The following is a 20,436-nucleotide window of genomic DNA, read 5'->3' as shown; positions in this document are numbered from 1 at the left end:
GTGTGTAATGATCTAGAAAGACCACAGGCTGAGTTTGGGCCCCTCATTTACCCAGCACTTCAGCCTACGGTGTGATAAGGCAGTGTGGTTTCATGGTTATGAGCATGGGATGGGATGTCAACTGCGTCACTTGCTCATACAGGACATGACTATGGGCAGGTTTCTTGATTGTGTTGCATTGTCCTCCTCTCCAAAAATGGAGAAATCACTGTCAACTCCCAGCATCACCACGCAAACGTGCTGATATATATGAAAGTCCTCCTCATAGTTCCCGAAGTACGAATGGCACTCCATAAACTCCATGCTACTGTGTTATCACCCTAAGCACGACTAAAAGGACATAGCTTGAGACTTTCCCTGACCCTGATTTTTGGCAAACTAACTTTATACCGTGCTGATGATGACTGTTGCTTTAACTATTTCCACAACTTCCTAAACGTGGCCCAGTCTAAACTCTATTTTTAACTATGCCTGAGCAAAACCAAGAAACAAGCAAACAAGAAAGCAAGCAGAATATGGGAGCTGTCTTTAATACTTCTAAGATGAATCTGACTTTAGCTTTCTCAATATACCTTAACTCTATATTTCCCCCCCCCCCCACCCTTCAGCTTTCACTTAGGAGTTATTAAGAAAAAAATTTTCCCGTGAAAAATTTGCCATGTTAGGCCAATGATTTTCTGGTGGAAATCTAGGCCATTATCATGACTCTAAAGTGTGTTGAATATGGTCCAAATCTTGTCAATGCTTAGCAGTTATAGGACTAGCAGGACAGAGAAGGGTGGGAGAACAGCTAGTTTAAGTGGCAAGGAAAATTCCTCTCACACCTAAGCTGTACTTGCAAAAGAAGGAGAAGCATGTGAGAAATCCCTTGATCTCCCTGCGCTGAGATAGCAGGACTGGGTGTGATGCAGATGGTCTGATGAGACACATGAGTTAATTCAGCCTAACCTTCAAATTCAGTAGAACTTCACAATACAATCTGACTTACACAACGAATATCTAAATTTTCGTCAGTGTTTCTCAATTATAGCTCTTGTTTCTTCTATATTCAGATACTATTGGGAAAACTGAACAAGACATTACCCTTTGGAGCCATAATTAAACCGAAACTTAACAAGAGTGGAATTGGAGTTTTTGACTAACAGCTAACAGAATGTCGTGTCACACACTACTCTCCTGCCCCTGGCCTAAGGGAAACCAGGAGGATTTCAGAAATCACACAGACTCTCAAGAGCAGATATGTTTTAGTGTTTAAAATTAAATTCTTCCAGCGATTGGTATTGATCTGACTGGTATTGGATGCCAGGGACTGATATTGAAACATTTATACTGTTTCAAGTGCTGTGTAGAACACTTTGGAACCTGAAGAAAGTTATCTTTTCATGTTTTGAAGTTTTTTTTCTCACGAGATAAACTGAGCTGGTTAATGTTTTGTCAAATCATGCTTTCTAGGCTATGTCATCTTGTTGCCTGCTAGCGTCTAGCTCTATTTTTTCATAATAGAGAAACTCTGATTTTTTTCTCTTGCTATATTCTTTTATTTCAACCGGCAAACTATCTCACGAAATATCCTCTCCTCAACTCAAGGCCCATAGACTGTGTGTGTGTGTGTGTGTGTGTGTGTGTGCGCGCGCGCGCGCGCGTGCGTGTGTGCGTGTGTGTGTGTGTGTGTGTGCGTGTTTCAGACTTCTTTCTACAGAGAGAGAATTTTGGAGCTCTCACTGCTTTTGCCTCTCTAGAGAACATTCCATGCCCCATACGGATACTGGAAAGAATATCTCAAAAGGCATTCAGCTGGGTCATCTACCATTATTTTTGGTTCACATGGAGGGTTTTGTTGACAAGACTCTGTTTAAAGCAAAGGGACTATGCCAAGTGATTCATGACATCTGCAGCCTCTTCTAGTACGTGCTGGCCACTTAAAAGACTTTCTGGAATCAGAGGAAAGAGAATGGATGTAGAAGGGGAGATTTGACATATGTAGAAAATTTCAGAAACCACTTACAGTCTTTGTGAGAGCTACATTTAGCTTTTAGAACATTGAAATCATGAAATGTGTTTTTGAAGGAGAATTTCTTCCCTGTGTCCTATGTGCATATTTTTCCCCTGGGGAAATATTTATCCAAGCAAAAAAAAATATTTGTTAAAGAAAGTAATACATTGCGTTTTGAAATTTCCTCTCTGGAAGAAAAGAATTCTAACTCCAGGTCTTTTGGATGGTTCTAGAGTAGGATCAGATAATTTAATCTTCTGACTGAAACACAGGTCCAGAATTGATAATCGGGAACAAGCACTCCCTTCTCTGTATCAGTTCCAACAATAGATTTATTTAACTCTAATACCAAGTGACCACTTCAATTTGAAAACGTGTGTTGCAGCACAGGGCACAACTATTATTTTTTTTAAAAAAACTTTTTTCGAAGTAGATTTTATCCTAATTTTTTTTGTTTTGAAAACTTTGAAACATACTGAAAAGTTGAAAGAATGATTAGAACACCCTACCCCCCGAACCTAGATTCAATGATGTCAACATTTTGGTGCATATGCATATGCTCTATAACTTCATGTATATGGAGTACAGATTTTCCCTCTGAACCATTTGAAAGTGATTTGCAGACGTGTGGGTGACATTTTAGCCGTAAGTACTTTAGCAGCATCAACGAAAAATAAGGACATTCTCCCCCAAACCACAATACTATTATTATATGCAAGAAAATTAACCTTAAGTTATAATATAACCTAAATTATTGCATATTAAACATATGCATTGCATATTAATTGCCCACAACATGTCTTCAGTAGTTTCTTTTTTTTATTAAGTCAGGATCCAATCAGGTTAAAACATAGTATTTAATCTAGAGTGGTCTCCTTACCTTTTCCCTCTCTATGTTGCTTTTATTTTTTTGAAGAGTCCAGACCAGTTTTCTGGTAGAATGTATCATATTTTGAAACTACTAGTAGTCTTGATATGCCTTTGGATAATTTAGAATCACAAAAGAAGCAACAGCCTAAGAACTTAGTTTAACATATTAGTAAAGAGAGAGTTACCAAAGTGGTGAGTGCTTTTATATTAATATAGAAGCCTCAGGAGATTTAGATTAGATGGAATAAATTGGCAGGAAACATAGGAGTATTTTGGGATCACAATGTTTCCAAGTTTACTGGTTTTTAAATATTCCATAGTCAAAAGAAAGGGAACTGATGTCTTTAGCGGGTCATCATTCTTCAGTGGATACATTTAGTAAATGGCAGGGAATGCGTTTGCAGTTTGCAGGTGAAACTGACATTAAAGAAAACAAAGTTTTGTGTAACATTGTAGACTGGGAACTGTGGGGACAGGAAAATTCACCTATCTTTCCATAAGTACAAGTTTATATATGTTTTTTTTAAAAAAAGACCTGAAAAGTCAAATGTGAGAAAGCTATCTTATTTTATTTTTATATTTCAAAAAATATTTATTTTGGGAGAAAGAGTGCGGGCACATGCGGAGCGGGGGAGGGGCAGAGAGAGAGAGAGAGGGAGAGAGAGAATCCCAAGAAGACTCCTGTTGTCAGGGCAGAGCCTGATGTGGGGCTCGATCTCACAAATTGTGAGATCATGACCTGAGCAGAAATCAAGAGTCCTGTGCTCAACCAAGCGAGCCACCCAGATGCCCCAGAAAAACCATCTTACTATTTTTTTTTAATGTTTATTTATTTTGAAGGAGAGAGAGAGAGAGAGACAGAGCATGAGTGGGGGAGGGGCAGAGAGAGAGAGAGAGAGAGAGAGAGAGAGAGAGACACAGAATCCGAAGCAGGCTCTAGGCTCTGAGCTCTCAGTACAGAGTCTGACACAGGGCTGGAACCCACAAGCCGTGAGATCATGACCTGAGCCGAAGTCGGAAGCCTAACCAACTGAGCCACCCAGGCGCCCCAAAACCACCTTATTCTAATGGTCTATTTCATCGTTCAAATATGAAAGTATATATAATTATATGTGGGTATGTGTATTGCATTTCCGTATTGTTTAGATCTGAACAACCAAAACACGGCATTACTGTTACTAATACCAATAAAACATATCTCTTATATATCAGGCATTTTATATTGAAGTGAAAGGGGGGGGGGTTAGTAAGTAATGTTGGCAATGTTCAATAATCTTTGTAGTTTCCTTTTTTCATTTATCCATGGAATTATTAAGCATTTACAATGTACCAGGCAGGATACTTGAGGCAGGGATGCAAGGATGGACAAAAGAACACGATGCCTCCTGTTGAGGGATCATAGTCTATTGGGAGGGGCCTGCAATGTAAAAAGTGACAGCTGTATGAGATCTGGTATAATAAAGGGTGCTATGTACAAGGTGCTATGTTCCTGACCTAAAGCAGACACTCAAAATATTTTTGGTGAATGGGTGGATGAATGAAGGATCATAGAAGAGGAATCATCTAGTAGAACTGGAGAAGCAACGATTGTAAGAAGGAGGTGAGGTTTAAGCTGTGTTTTGAAGGATGTGCAGGAGTTTTCCAAGTGGGCAAGGACAGTGGGACGTACCAGATGGCTTGTACAAACGTGGAAGCGAGAGTGTGGGGAACACATATTGTTCAGTCTGGCCCAGTGTCAGGGTCCACGTGGGGTGGTGGGGGGGTGGGAGGAGTCGGAGCATGAACAATTAAGGACAGACAATTCTATGCTGGAAATGGTTGGGAGCCAGTGAATCATATTGAGTGGAATACTGACATGCTTGGATTTTTTGTGTTTGTTTGGAAAACCTTTCTGGTGGTGGTAGAGAGGATGAATCGAAGGAGAGAAGACAAGCTGATTAAGAGGCTGTTATAATGATTCGGGGAAAGAACAATGAATAAAGCAGTGACAGGAGAAATAGGGATGAGGGCAGACTGAAGAGTGATTTTGCCAAGTACCAGTTGTTACTCTAGCTGTCAAACTCTAGCTGTCCTGAATATGCATTCAGGAATCGAGAACTTTGATACATCTTTGTAAGGGCTAGAAATGAAAATTTCCCTCACGTTATTTCAGTCTTTAGTTACTACCCAGTTTCAGTTTAACTTTTATAAGCAAAGAGGTCACATTAGTGTCTTCACTTTTTTCCCGTTCCCGATTATTTTTTCACAGCTTTTAAAATTGAGATATAATTCATATGCCATAAATATAATCCATCCATTTAATGTGTACAATCTGTGGTTTTTTAGTGCAATCACAGAGTCGTGCAACCACCCCCACAATCAATGTTAGATTATTTTAATCACTTCCAAAAGAAACCTTGTAACCGTTAGCAGTCCCTCCCCATTTACCCATTTCTCCAGTCCCTGGAAACCACTAAGTTACTCTCCGTCCCTAAGGATTTGCCTGTGCTGGGCACTCCATATAAACAAAATCCTACAATATGTTATCTTTTGTGACTGGCTATTACCTTCACTTTTGCTCATCGTCGGAGCCAGGAAATTGGGAGTGGACTAAAAAATGGAGAAATCGTTTGAGATTCTCCCTACCCCCAACAAGAATATCAAGTTCAGAGAAGGTACAGTTAGTTACTTAGAGCTCTGTAAGAGGCCAGATAGAGATAAAAAATACTTTTTCAGTAATGATGCTACTTCTAAATTATCATAAAAATATATAATAATATTTCCATGCATTCAATGCTTGTTAGATGCTTTATGTACTTCAGCTCATTTATTCCTTACAACGTATCTGTGAGGTCGGTATTTAACTCTTTTACAGGTGAGCAAACTAAGGATTGGGCAAGAGCTTGCTATTTCATATCTCACTTTGTATGAGCTCAAAAGCCATGTTTTTGATTACCATTTGAGAATACAAGGCATTCTAATTTTTTAATTCCCAGGTAACCTTTCCATTTCTTTTTTATATGCTACTTTTCATGACCTTCACATTTTCCTCAACTTGGAATGGCTCACCTATCCTTTGACTACTGGCCACTGACCTCACCTTTTAAAGCATTAAGAAAACTCATGATAGATGAATGGATAAAGAAGATGTCATACACACACACACACACACACACACACACACACACATACAAACATACATACAATGGAATATTACTCAGTCATAAAAAGAATATCTTGTCATTCATGACAACATGGATGGACCTAGAGGGTATTATGCTAAGTGAAATAAGTCAGATAGAGAAAGACTAGTGCCATACGATTTCACTTATATGTGGAAGCTAATAAAACAGATGAACAAACATAAAGTGGGAGATACAGGCTTCCAGTTATGGAATGAATAAGTCATGGGGATAAAAGGTATATCATAGGGAATACAGTCAATTGTCTTGTAATAGTGTTGTATAGTGACAGGCAGTAGCTACACTTGTGGTGAACGTGGCATGATGTACAGATTTGTCCTGTCACTATGTTGTATACCTGAAACCAATGTAATGTTGTGTGTCAACTACACTTCAATTAAAAAAGAAAATAATAGCAACCAAAGACACTAAGATTTTTAAATAAACACAATGGGCATAGCGTATCAGAGAAGCATAAAATCTCCACAGAGGACTATGGAATAAATATTGCAACAAGCAATAAGAAAGAGAACTCATGAAAATATGTCTTTCCTAAGAGATGATAGGATGTAGAATCTCACTGTTTCCCCATCCTTAGATGGGGTTGGGGGAAAACGCCATTGTGAAAGTGGGTTGGGGTGATTCCTGATTAATCACTTAGCCAAATGGGTAAGACTCACTACTTGAAAGATAGAGGCATTTATATAATTATTATGACTACAGAAATCACATTTTGTTTATTATTTCTTCTCAATGTTTTATGAGAAACATGATAATCTGATTTAATGTTAAACCAACTATGGTTTACTGTTTGGATATGGACTGTGCCATGGAGAGCTGCCCGTGGGGGGGTCAACTATGTGTCAGCTGTCAGCTCCATATTCTGGCAAACTTCCTTGAGGGAAGTGGTGCTAAGAAATAGACTGTGTTTATTTTCTTTCTTTCCCACTCTCCAGGTACCCTAATTCACCTTCCTCCCTTGTGCTGTTGTCTAAATCTTCCTTGGGATTATTGTATCAGCAAAGTGTAGTTTTGGGAGAGTAAGACAGCTTTTCCTATCCTGGATTTAAATTTAATAAGCCCTTGTGAAAATTAATCTTTTCAAGTATCAGAAGGGAAGAAAGTATGCCTGAATGCCCAAGAATGTAAGAATTTACTTGAGATTGTCAGTTAGGATTCTCTAGTCGAAGATGATTTGATGAAACCCACAGCGTGGGGGCGGCTTTACCAAGGAAAATAAAACGCAGGTCTAGAAGGGACCCCAGAAAGTTGTTTTCACGTGATTCACTGCTTAGGCATGTCAGTGTCCAAACCCCCAAGTACCATGAGTCTGTTCTCTTTATGAAGAAATCTTCATATATGTATATTTCATAACTCCCATCCTCATTGTAGTCTCTTATGAACCAAACCGACTAACATCAATCTAAATTGAGTTACTCTATGGGACATTTTGTGTTGTTTACTCTTCTCTGAAAGGTGGAAACTGACCACAGTCAGGGAACACACCGTCTAGTATGTCAGATGTTACAGAAGGACAAAGAAGTTGGATCAAGTCTCTCTCCCACATCAACAAAAACAACAAGAGCAAAAGTTACTGACATTTACTCAACACTGTTAAATATATTGACACATTGGCTCAGTTAATCTTCATATGTCCTAGATGAAGTAAGTCCCATTATATCTTCATTTTACACGTAAAGAAACTACAGACTAAGGGCACCTGGGTGGCTCAGTTGGTTGAGGGTCTGACTCTTGGTTTCAGCTCAGGTCATGATCTCATGTTTCATGAGATTGAGCCCACACTGGGCTGTGTGCTGATAGCACAGAGACTACTTGGGATTCTCTCTCTCCTTCTCTCTCTATGTCCCCTTCCCCACTCACACATACATGTTCTCTCTCTCTCTCTCTCTCTCTCTCAAAATAAATAAATAAAGTTTAATGGGGCATGTGGATGGCTCAGTTGGTTAAGTGTCCAACTCTTGATCTCAGCTCAAGTCTTGATCTCAGGGTCATGAGTTCAAGCCCTATTTTGGACTGCATGCTGGATGTGAAGCCTACTTAAAAACAAAAAAACAAAAAAACAAAATCAACTCCCCTCCCACCCCAAACCACTATAAACTAGAGAGTTAAATGACTTGACCGAAATCAAAATTACCAGTGAATGACAGAACTGTGTGTCTAATTTAGGTATGTCTGATAAAAAGCACTTCTTCTTCTTCTTCTTCTTCTTCTTCTTCTTCTTCTTCTTCTTCTTCTTCTTCTTCTTCCTCTTCTTCTTCTTTTTCTTCTTTAAAGATTTTATTTTTAAGTCATCTCTACACCCAACATGGGGCATGAACCCACAACCCTGAGATCAAGAGTAGCATGCTTCACTGACCAAGTCAGACAGGTGCTCCAAAAGCACATCTTCTTGACTATTCTACGTACCTATGCATCCATTCCTAACATGGCTATGCAAGACAATTATATGATAAAAGTTTGCAAAAGCATGGCTAGTTCTTTGCCCATATAGCCAGGAAAAATGACAGCTCAAGCATGGCATCTTATAAAGAGAGTGATTTTGATTTATTTGACTAGCTGTTAATGTCACCCAGCAAGATGGTTGGGTTCACTGAATTATGCAACCGGTCAATTTTCTGTGCTTTTTCATAAACATGCTCTAATATCCACTATAAAGGACCCATAAAATCACAGGAAAAAGGTAGAGATGGATACAAATAATTTTGGAATTAAGGAAGAACCAACATATAAAAACAATTACAAGCAACATATCCTTGTGGGGTGCCTGGGTGGCTCAATCGGTTAAGCATCCAACTTCGGCTCAGGTCATGATCACAGTTCGTGGGTTTGAGCCCCGCGTCGGGCTCTGTGCTGACAACTAAGAGCCAAGAGCCTGCTTTGAATTCTGTGTCGCCCATTCTCTCTTCCCATCCCCCATTCACACACACACACACACACACACACACACACACACACACTATCTCTCTCTCAAAAATAAATAAAACATCAAAAAACAAACAAAAAAACCCCATACTGTTGTAAATGTTCATTCATTCATTCAGAAGATATTTATTGAGTGCCAAGCATTCTTCTAAATGCTAGAAGTATGGCCCCTCATCTTACTAGACAAATGATATAAGAATGTGATGTGTGAGTGCACACATATGTGCGTGCAGTATTCTAGGTGGTTATAAATGCAAGGTGAGTGGAGAGTAGTTCATTATTATACAGTGTGATTGAGAAAGACCTTGCTGATAAAGTAACATTTGAGTGGATTCCTGAGGGAAGTGAGCAAGCCAGTCACACGGTTATTGGGGCACAAGGACCAGACAGGGGGAACAGCAAGAACAATATCTCTAAAGGGGAAATGTGCATTCAAGGAATAGCAAAGAGACCAGAATGGATGGATGTGAGAGAATAAACCTTTTTTTTTGGAAAATACCTCTAATATTTTTCTCTCATCCAAGTGCATCATCCTATACCTCCCATAAGATGTTAAATAATAATGGTAATATGGGAATGTTTGCCTTAATCCTGACTTCAGTGGAAATATTTTTCACCTTTCCCTATTAAGCATGATGATGGCTTTTAGACTAAGATAGATATATAAACAAAATCCCTGTGTGTTTAAGTTGCCTATTGCTGCATAAGAAGACACACCAAAATTTAGAGACTTAAAATAATAATCACTTTATTATCTCATGCTTCTATGACTTAACTGGGCTTGGTTGGTCAGTTTTTCTGCTTTATCATACCTCAGCTTGCCTGGAGGCTTGACTAGGTTGGAGCTACCAAGGTGGCTCATGCACATGTGTATCAGTTGGTGCTACATTGTAAGGAGGCTCAGCTAGAGCTATTGACCAGAGTGCCTTAGTTCTTCTTTTTTCCATATAGCTTGGGCTTCACCGCATTGACAATTGGGTTCTATGAGGAAGGAAATCCTAGGCTCCAATGTGTTAGAAAATCAATTTCTCTTGATGCCTTTGGGCAAGGCAGTCACAGGTCCAGCTGAGATCTGTGGGCTGGGGAATAAACTCTACCTCATGATGGTGGAGTGACATATTTATAGAAAGAGGGGAGGAATTGGCAATGGTTATCTTTGGAGGCTATCACACCATCAATTCCCTATTTTGCTGTTGTTATTAAATCAAATTTTAATATTAATTTTTATAATGCTTTGTCAATCTTTGTGAAGATGACTATACTGTTCTCCTTAGACCTATTAATATGATGAATTTTATGAATAGATTTTCTAATATTGAAGTGTCCTTAAATACTTGGAATAAATATCTCTTGCACATGGCTTTATCTGTATGATTCTTCATGACTAGCTTCCACAATCTGAACTAGGTCTATGGAGGCTTATAAAACCCTCAGTTTCTTCTCTTTTCTGCACACACTCCTTTACATACATGGTATATCATTTTTTCTCTTCTACATGTGTCTCTCACCTTAAAAAGTGTATTTTTGTTTGTGGTTTTTGAGACCTGTCACCACTGGGCTCTATCTCCTCAACTTCTTTCTCCCTCCTTCCTTTTTTCTTCAGTGAGTTCTGCTGTTTGGGGCATCCTTTTAAAAATATTTTGGAATTTATGTCCTAGTTTTACTAGAAATATAGTTTATATATTTTTTTACCATTTTGTTTCCTTTTGGATGGTTTTCAGGAAGAGGAGAAAACTGGCATCATGGTCATGTCAGAAGCCCCAATATGTAAATATAAAACTTTTACAGAATATACAAACATTAAATTGATTTTTCCAAGCTCTCAATAGGCATTTTAGAGTTAAAATTGAGAAGTTAAAGATGTCATTATTTGTGAAAACAGGGATGAGATTATTACAAGTTAATTGTTTGTCTTCCTTTCTTTGGTAGCAAATACAACCCTCTTGTGGAAAGCTAGAGGCAACTTATATTGCTTCCACGGAAAATTTCTCTCCACCATCAACTTCCAACTGTATCTTAATTAGGTGTAAAAGTGATAACAATTGTTTAAGTGATAGTTGGATGCAGTTGGGGAAAATGCCTTTCCTTGAAGATCGACCTCCATCACTTCCCAAATTGTGATGCATTGAGGGTGTGAGGAACAATCCTGGGAGCTGGCAAGAGGCTCCAGGATGGGGGTACAGGAAAACGGTGAGCCTTAGCTTAGAAGTCAGAGAATTCTAGGAAATCAAGAAAGAAACTAACACAATCTTCCAAACAGCCAAATTCTGGATCTACCCTCGTAGGGACTAATTGTACTTATTAAGTACTCTGTGCATTTGGTATAAAGTAGGCCTGGATCCTTCACTAGGCAATAGGTTGTTTGAGGTATATTATCAAGAGTAAACAGCACAATTACAATTATGTCTTTAGAATAGAGTGTTTTAATATCCAAATGTTCTTATTGTGAGTCTTTTTAAGATCGTAAAAATGGATTTACATTCTTGATTAGAAACGATTCTTCTGGTACTACAGCTGGGTGATCTGGGCCGTGGAGACCCTCTCTCAGCCCCTCCTCACACCTGCTGCTGAGATAATGCCAACAGTCTTGAGGCATTTCCACCCATAAAAGGAACAGGCAGGCTGTATGTACAAGTTACAGTACATGAAGCAGATATCTCCGGTTCTGAGCCCTATTTCTGGCACTCACACATCCATATTGCTTATGAACGTGTGAAGGAACAAATCAGGATTAACTGCGTTCTTAGAGATGCAGTGCTGGGGATAGAAGACGTATTTGCTTTTATGCTATTGCTGTACTTTGTGGCTAGTGACATTTTATGTCATTCTACACTTGTGGTGCATTTAATAAATAAAGTGATTTACTACTAGTAGGAAACAGTAACATTTGATAGTGTTTTCCAACACACAAAATATGTTCATGTGCATTATAAAATTTGTGATTTCTTGGGGATGTTTGGCTAATATAGATTAGTTGCCTCGGGACCACTACAATGCTGTGTTATTAAGAAGACAGGTTACTTCCTAGACACCTGGTTTCAATGCAAAATTATGTGTTAGAGAGAGTTATGGTGGTAATAAATTTGCTCAACAAGCTATTTTTAGCGGCTTTCCTGGTGGAATGAAATTGGACTATGAAATGGGACTATAGACATTTTTAAGGAGTTTTAAGTATAATACCATCTTTTCTTTCTTTTTAAAAATGTTTCTTTTTGGTAGAAAGGATGTGTGCATGTGTGCACATATGCGAGTGGGGGAGGGGCAGAGAGAGAGGGAGACACAGAATCTGAAGCAGGCTCTAGGCTCCGAGCTGTCAGCACAGAGCCTGATGCAGGGCTTGAACTCACGAAGCATGAGATCATGACCTGGCCTGAAGTTTGATGCTTGACCAACTGAGCCAGCTAGCTGTCCCCAATACCATCTTTTCTTAAAAACAAATATATTGAAGCTATCTTGTCAGGATGAACCATAATCTGGAAAAACAGAGTTACCTATGTAATGGCAATACATAAGGCATATGTTAATATATATCCTTCCATCTTTTTTCTACCAAGAGAGTTGGGGTTTCTCTCCCTTTGTCTTCTACATCTGTTTCTGTCTCTGTCTCTGTCTGTCTTTCTCTCTCTCTCTCTCTCACACACACAGAAACATGCAGATTATCAACAATGAGTTGGATTGCACTTATTTCAGTCTTCCAGAGATGTCCATGAAGTTCAAGGTTGGAATGCTCATATTGAAAACATTGCTGCCAGCCTTCAGTTGATAAAATTGGTATGAAAGTTAGCCTCTATGACTAATTCATAAGTTTCTCATGGAATTGCAGACAGTAACCTCCCTGGGAGGAAAACACTGATTCGTGGGTGATAGAATGAAGCTTTTGGGCAATAATCAACTCACTGAATGTGCTCCCCCATTCTGTGCACCTCTGTGGATCACCTAGGGTGATGGTAGAGTAGGGCATTTGATAAAAATGTCATGCGTAAATGCAGAACTTGGATGGAAATGAGAGAAAAGACATCCGTAACTCCAAGGAAGGGCATCTGTCGATGCTGGGAGTTCAGTGCAGAGAGATGTGGTGGGGATCTAGAGATAGGCAGAACCATAAGATCTCTTTCTTAGACTAATAGGTCCTACTCTAGCAATAGTCTGCATGATCGATCACAATTTCCTATTTTTCCACTGTAAGTAGCAGTATGGCTAACACTTGGAGGTGCCTCCAACATCTTCACAAATGGCTTTCAGCTCTGAATTCCAGGAGAAGCAAATTTAAGATCCATTTATCTGCCCCTGAGCCCCAAATTTTGTTCTTACTCATTCTTGGCACTGGTCGTCAACAATGATAGGTGAGCTTAGAGCAGGAGGGGCTACTCCATGTCCTTCCTTCTCTCCTCCCTAGCTCCTTTTTTTGTTCTCCAGATACACAGAGGTGAGGAGAGCAAGAAATAAACCCGTTTTGAAGAACATGCATTCCTCTGCCTTTGTTCTCTTGACCTTCAGACCCAACACAATACCAGGCTGCTCCCATTATGAAGTGGGTCCATTCATACCCAAATCATCTCAGATCCTTTGAAGGGGGAGATGCCAAAACCACTTTGGAAATTGTACAGCAATGTCATTTTTAAACCTGTCTAGTCTAACTCCTTCATTTACGTTTTAAGACAATCATCTTGGGCGTCTGTGGAGACATGTGAAGCACTTCTCATCAGTAGGGCATCCACTGTGTTCCTCACCCTGGAAAAGGTGCTACCTTCTTTCTTTGGTGTTAGAAATATAATTAGCATTTATAGGCCAGTACCTACTATAAGCCCAAATGTGATGGAGGAAAGAGCCTTGCTTATTAGGAGAAGCAACTTGGCAGAGGGGAGAAAAGCAGCTATTTTAAGGAGGGTATTCACAGCACCGAGAGACAGCAGAGATGGAGGAGGAAAGCTTGGGGGATTTTACTGCTTCAAGAGACCAAGCACAACAATATAGATACTTAGAGATAGGCGTAAGGCTAGATTCTTTGGTAAAAAAATTCCACTTCTGCCTTTTGAATGCCTACATCTTTGGTCCTTGAGGGACAGTGTGCATGAAGGAGGAAGGAGTTTGGCAGCCTTCTGTAATTCAGGCCACACTTGGATGTTTTCTGAGAACATGTGGTTCTCATGAAAAGAGCCTACTCTGATTTAACGGAACAGAACTCCAGCCCCTACTTTCAAACAGCACCTTCCCTGGGGAGTAGGATGGAGTTACCCAGTCAGAGACTCCAGGGACCAGGCATTCCTGTGCTTGTCTTCATCCCTAGAATACAAGAAATATTATGTTTCTGAGACTTGATGTTCAAATGAGAGAAAAGCAGGAATTTGGGGAGTAACAGGGGAGGATCACCATCTGTCCTGAAGGGAGGATCCCAGTGGATCTTAGTGGAAAAAGTACCAAGAGTTTGGGGCTGAAAGAACCCTGTCCTGGGAGAATTATGGAGAAAAATTTTGCTCAGTTTTCTCTTTCCAAAGATTGGACAGACATTGCTCAGGGACAGACTTGCATTATTCCTTCTGAATCGCTGATTCATTCACCGAGGCAGAAATATGCAGTCTTTTCTGAGTTCTTTTACATCACGCTATAATTACCATATCTGAATTTCTATGATTCTCACATATACCATTAAAGTATTTCTAAAGTATTTTTTTCCCTAATAAAGGACTAAATTTAAATAGTATTAGCATGAAATTTGGCAGCTTGTCAAGTTCATATACCACTGCCTTTCTCTTAGAAGATGTACATTCCCTTTCATGTAGAAGTCACTGTATGGAGGTTCCCCAGAGGGGGAGGAAACCTTCATGCACGTACCAAAGAAAAGTTTGAAATCCTTTAAAGAAGAGGGGCACCTGGGTGGCTCAGTCATTTAAGCGTCTGACTTAGGCTCAGGTCACGATCTCATGGTTCGTGGGTTCAAGCCCTGCATTGGGCTCTGTGCTGACAGCTTAGAGCCTGGAGCCTGCTTCAGATTCTGTGTCTTCCTCTTTCTCTCCCCCCCCCCCTCCTCTCTCTCTTAAAAATAAACATTAAGAAATTTTTTAAAAAGTAGAAGAACATGGGAAGACTAAATAAGAACGAAAACAGTTTTCCTGAGGCTCTTTCTTGAGAATGTCATATATCTTTCAACAGCAGATTATTGATTTTAAGAACCTTGAAAAGAAAAAAAAATGTGCATTAAACCCTCTGAAGTCACCATTTTCAGATACTTTGCTTAAAGGTTGTAGGGTGTCCACTTACAAAGAAATAGAAAAATAGTAACAACTTTTAACGGACAAATAGATCACTCTGCGGGCTGATCCTTCTCACCCTCAGTATGCTTTATTTGGTGCTTTTTCTCTGGGCTCTGAGTTAATTGTAGGGTTTGTGGGAGTAAGCAGACATTGGCTGAAAATTGGAGCTAAGTGTCACTGTCAGTAGAATAGAAACTCTTTTCCTCCTGTCACAGGGAACAGGCATTGAAACTGTTCACGAGGTGGTAAAAGATGGAAAAGCTGAGGCAGTGATGTCATCAGAAAGGAAAACCACGGAGAGTTTACTAGATCCTTGTGACACTGAAAGCAAACAAAATGGGTTCTCAAATGTTGTGTAGATGCTTTGAAAGTCATGTTTCTGTTTGTTTCTGACTTCCTTCACTCCTTCACCACAGTAAGCTCCAACACTTGGACATCTAACCCTTGAAAGCTTGGAAATCATTTGAGGACCCACATACAGAACTAGGCATGATGTGAAGTGATTTCTTTTCCTGTGTAGATTACTATAGTTAAGGTTAGTTGATGATGCAGTAGGGTCCGAAATAACTCATGATCTCTTGTAAGTATTCCAGGACTCCTATAGCTTAGAGCCTAAGATTCTCCCAGGATCCAGAAAAATCCACTGAGTGCTAGACTACCCTGGAATAGGATGTCTTTTGTGAAACTGAAATTCAATCTATGGTAATTGCTGAGGTTGCCAAATAGGATGTCTGGCTAAAGAAGCTTTTAATGTGTTAACTGGTAGGAACTAAATGAAGCATAAAAGTCATTCAGGATGATTTGTAGTCTATTGCATACTAAATCCTAGTAAGACTAGTGGATCTATTACAAGGAGAGGGTATTCAGTACTGTAAAACACAGCGATCTCTGGTAAACACAGGGAACCAAAGGTCTCCTGTAATACCAAAACATGTTTATTTAAACCTATGGAGCCGAGATTAATTTGGGGATTTGAAAAAATCTGGTATTTTGAAACTCTTAACACAATATTATAATACAGATAAACCTGGGAATAACTTAATAGAGGTTTATTAAAATGCTGGGAGAGAAATGTAGTACTCTCATATTGGTGACTTCAGTCCTTTACATTAGTCCGATTGACCTAACTTCATTTAAATAACAGGTGAAAAAGGAAACAAGATAGAAGACCTTGAAAAGATTTAGTTTAGACTTTTATATCCTGTTAGGACTGTACCTAACTATTTTGGTGAGATCTCCATTCCTACCAAACCATTACAAAAGCTACTGTGTGTCAGCTATGGATTTGAAATGCAAGTTATTCGCGATTGATGTAAACTGAATTTGTGAGAAGCTACCCATGAAAAATGGGGAAATACAAGGTCAGGTCTCTCTGAAAGGAGCTGGAAAGAGCTGGGTGTATTATATGAAAATTTCCTCCACTTTCAAATACATTAAAAGCCATCATTCTGAGGATGATACTACTAAGGATTTTTCCATCTTTGCTGAGCTTGAGTGAAAGTAGCTTCGATCTGCTGCCTGATGGATTCCGTTTATCTAAAAGGAAGGACTTGATAGGGAGAATTATTAAGAGGGTAAATGAACGGAATGAATAGCATTAAACCCCTACAGTAAAGTTTGTGCCTAATATTGACACTTAAGATTTAACATTAATCCTCTCTTTTGAAAAGTTCGGTTAAAAACATATTTACTGTTAAACATTCTTAAGGTTCGTATTTACCAGCTTGAACTATGGCAAGTGTCATGCAAAATTCATTTTGGTTGAGGAAAGAAGCATGTAGGGCTCACAGTACATGTGTATCCAACATGAGCAGAAAGGAGTCTTGGGGTGGGGGGAGAGAGAGAGAAGGAGAGAGAGAGAGAGAGAGAGAGAGAGAGAGGCCATAGCCAGTTTTCTTCTAATAACTCTCACTTTGACAAGTATAAAATGCCTCATTATTTTTTTAAAGGTCTATTTACTTATTTTGGGAAAGACAGAGTGCACACATGAGCAGGGAAGGGGCAGAGAGAGAGGGAGAGAGAGAATCCCAAGCAGGCTCCGTGTTGTCAGTGCAGAGCCCAATGTGGGGCTGGATCTCATGAACTGTGAGATCATTAAAAAGCCTCATTATTAATATATACGAACATGTTCATTGCATTTCTTGCAAGCATATCAGCTGAAAATTAGTATACTTTCTAGCTACTGAATGATTACATTTTATAAGTATCAATCATAATTCCTAGGAGTTTTACACCCGTTATACATTTAGGAGATGATCGACTCACTGTTTTTCCTCATAACTAATCTCCTATCTGAAAAGAACGTTAAACAGCACATACTTTAAGGAATTAAGTTTTTCTTTTTGCCTCTAGTACATAACATCCTGAAAAACAGAGATAAAACAGAAATGCTTTATATAAATAGGAAAACAACTTTTTGCCTAGTTAAATCACTCAGAACTCACAAGATTGAAATTTGACCAGAACAAAATCTTTTGGATTTTTTTTCCCCAAGAAAAATAAAATTGCTTTATAAGTTCTAAACGAAGCCAATACAATATTTCTGAATGTATGTTTATGATGCTTAGGATACATCCTTTTAAGATGTGAGAAGATCAAATTTCAACACAGAAAATTATCCTGACTATTCACACAGAATGCTAACCTTAGTGTAAGTGCAGTGGTTAACACTGTGAGACTTTCAGGTGTCATTCATTCATTCATTCATTCAAGCAATCATTCAGTAGACATTTCTGAGTGTCTATTGTGTCCTAGGCTCATTCCCCAGCATTGAGACATAGAGTAAACAAGACAGAAGGAAGCTTGCCATTGTGAAGTGTACATTCTAGAGGGAGACAAGAAATGGACAATTAAATAAATGAGATAGTAACTACAGAGGAAATAAGTAGGTCTCGAAAGGAAGCCCAATTGAATCAGAGTGGTTTGGCCTCACTGAAGAGATAACCTTCGAGCTGATAGGTTGGAATCCTTTCTGCCCGGTGAAAGGAGACTTTCACTACCTAGAGATGACGTGAGGCCCAAAGAAGATAGCAAAATAACCCAGGGCTTGCTTGGCACATATTACATACTTAGCTGAATAGCATTAGTGAATTACTGTTTTTATTAATCAACTGTAGACATGATTGCAAAAGGATTTGGAGGCAATTTTGCTCCCTATGTTGCATTCTGCTCAGGCCTCACAGAACATCGTTTCTCCCCTGTTGGCGAGGAGAAGTGCATTCTGAGGCTTGGCTTACGAATGTGTATTAGAACAGCTGGAGAAACTCCAAAGGAAGACTTGGTCCCCAGTAGCAGCACTGTTTGTCAACTGGTTGACCCAGGAAGGGTGCCTGAGCCCCAATTCTGAAATTTCTGCCTCCCCCATAATTGACATGCTATCTCTTTCGGGAACCAGATTCTAGCCCAAGAAGTAGCCTTTCTGGACTCTCAGTGATTGCAGTTTAGGAGGTTTTCCATTTTTGTTTTTTCTCCTTTTTCCCAAATGTAGGTCAAAGCATGAAGAACAGAAGGATTGGCCAAGGGGAAACAGATGTTTATGTTCATTTCATAATCGTAGGGCTGGGTGGATATGGAAGAACAATAAATAGTGTCCAAGACATGCAGAGCTGCACCAAAAACCACCCCAAGGGTCCCAGGCTCCTTCCTGTTTTTCAAGACCCCTTTGCTTCTTCCCACGAGAGGAGGTGTTCTCTAATTTTCCCTCCATGAGGCTACTGAACGTCTTCCAGGCTGATGGTTGTTTTACAGACAGCAGGCTCTACGAACAGAGGTTCACAGTTGTGGGGCCACGTCAGTCACAGCCCAGGCTTTTCTCCCAGCAGCTGGTGCTGGGGCGCCTCAGTTTGCTTAGTCAGCCCCCTTTCTGCTGTTTTACAATTTCTACTCATCTCCGTTCTGAGCTCGGAGGCTCCCCTCCTCACCCCAGCCCTCTCCCATCAGCCCTTCTGATTCTCAGCCTTGTACGTTCTCTTTCTTCCACGGTCTCTCCGAGCCCCAGACTGAATTCTGAGGGCATATCTTTGATGAGAACACTCTAGTCCTCATTTAGGAATTTGCTACTTGTTTCTGAGAGGCTCTAAGGGCCTCTTCTGTTTTACACAATTTTCCCTGTTAGAAACTCCCAAGTCAAGAAATTATATATGTGGATATCTATTTTTAAGTTGCTTTTTAATGATTGATGTATTATCATGGAGTTATGCCTCTTAAACTGGATTTATAGGCATCTTTACAGTATAAAGAAAGGTTTTCTGAACTTGCTAAATTACATTAGATTGAACTACATGAACTTAGGAAATCCAAAAGATTTTGAACTGTAAAATGGCAGTTTAATAGAGTCCATCTAATAAGAAACACTTAGGATGCTTGTTGAAATTTATATCGACAGCTCTTTCTCTCAGTGGGTCTCATACAGCAGACTAAAACTATGGCATGGACTAAAGAATCTGCATTTTCAACAAGCAGGTTTTTCCGATGAGCAGGTACGTTTGGGAAATACAGGTATGTCATCTGTAGCTGAATAAACACCTAATTAAATATGGTGCTTAGGGCAATTCATATTGTTCATGTGGGTCTACTGTATTTAAAAAAAATTTTTTTTGAACTTTATTTACTGTTTGGGGGGGAGGGGCAGAGAGAGAGGGAGAGAGAGAGAGTCCCAAGCCGGCTCTGCACTGTCAGCACAGAGCCTGAGGTGGGGCTCGAACCCACAAACCGGTGAGATCATGACCTGAGCCGAAACCGAGAGTCGGACGCTCAACCGACTGAGCCACCCAAGAGCCCCATGTATTTTTTTACTTAAAGTTTTTTTTTTTTTAATTTTGAGAGAGAGAGAGAGAGAGGGCATGCACAAGCAGGGGAGGGGCAGAGAGAGAGAGGGAGGGAGAGAGAATTCCAAGCAGGCTCCCTGATGTCCACACAGAGCCTGACGCAGGGCTCAAACTCACAAACCATGAGATCGTGACCTGGGTTGAAATGAAATCAAGAGTCAGATGCTTAACTGATTGAGCCCCCCAGGCGCCCGGCCTATTGTAGCTGACGTGAGAAATGTCAACTTTGTGATTATGGCAAAGATTACTAAGTGTCCGTTAGCATCTGCTCACTTTTTCTTTGGGCATAAAGCTAACCTCTCTCGTAATAATGTGTGGCCGAGGGTTTGGCTTCTCTCCAATGAGATGTGAACAGAAGTGGCGCATTCCACTTGTGGATCTGGCCCACACCG

General features: G+C 39.8%; 1 protein-coding gene across 1 annotated transcript in view; it reads right to left on the bottom strand.

The window, feature by feature from the left end:
* Positions 1-20,436, bottom strand: part of RHOJ (ras homolog family member J) — an 84,409-nt gene that overhangs the window by 52,380 nt on the left and 11,593 nt on the right. The window lies entirely within an intron of this gene.

This window comes from Panthera leo, chromosome B3 (assembly GCF_018350215.1).
Source record: "Panthera leo isolate Ple1 chromosome B3, P.leo_Ple1_pat1.1, whole genome shotgun sequence".
In the NCBI taxonomy this organism is placed as follows: domain Eukaryota; kingdom Metazoa; phylum Chordata; class Mammalia; order Carnivora; family Felidae; genus Panthera; species Panthera leo.
Note: the sequence above shows the minus strand (reverse complement) of the source record. Positions and strands in the feature narration are given on the sequence as shown.